Raw genomic sequence first — 648 nt, 5'->3', positions numbered from 1 at the left:
GGTCATTCGGCCCTTCAAGCCTGCACCGCCATTCAATAAGATCATGGCTGATCATTCAACCTCAGTACCCCTTTCCTGTTTTCTCTCCATACCCCTTGATCCCTTTGGCCGTAATGGCCATATCTAACTCCCTTTTAAATATATCTAACGAACTGGTCTCAACAACTTTCTGCAGTAGAGAATTCCACAGGTTCACCACTCTCTGAGTGAAGACGTTTCTCCTCATCTCGGTCTTAAATGGCTTACCCCTTATTCTAAGACTGTGACCCCTGGTTCTGGAACTCCCCAGCAACAGGAACATTCTTCCTGCCTCTAACCTATCCAATCCCATCAGAATTTTATATGTTTCTATGAGATCCCCTCTCATTCTTCTAAACTCCAGTGGATACAAGCCCAGTTGATCCAGTCTCTCCTCATATGTCAATCCTGCCATCCCAGGAATCAATCTGGTGAACCTTCGCTGTACTCCCTCAATAGCAAGAACATCCTTCCTCAGATTCGAGGCCCTGTACAACTGCAGTAAGACCTCCCTACTCCTATACTCAAATCCTCTAGCTATGAAGGCCAACACGCCATTTGCCTTCTTCACTGCCTGCTGTACCTGCATGCCAAACTTCAATGACTGATGTACCATGACACCCAGGTTTC

Source organism: Pristiophorus japonicus, chromosome 22 (assembly GCF_044704955.1).
Source record: "Pristiophorus japonicus isolate sPriJap1 chromosome 22, sPriJap1.hap1, whole genome shotgun sequence".
Taxonomy (NCBI): Eukaryota; Metazoa; Chordata; class Chondrichthyes; family Pristiophoridae; genus Pristiophorus; species Pristiophorus japonicus.
This window is presented reverse-complemented; position numbering follows the sequence as displayed.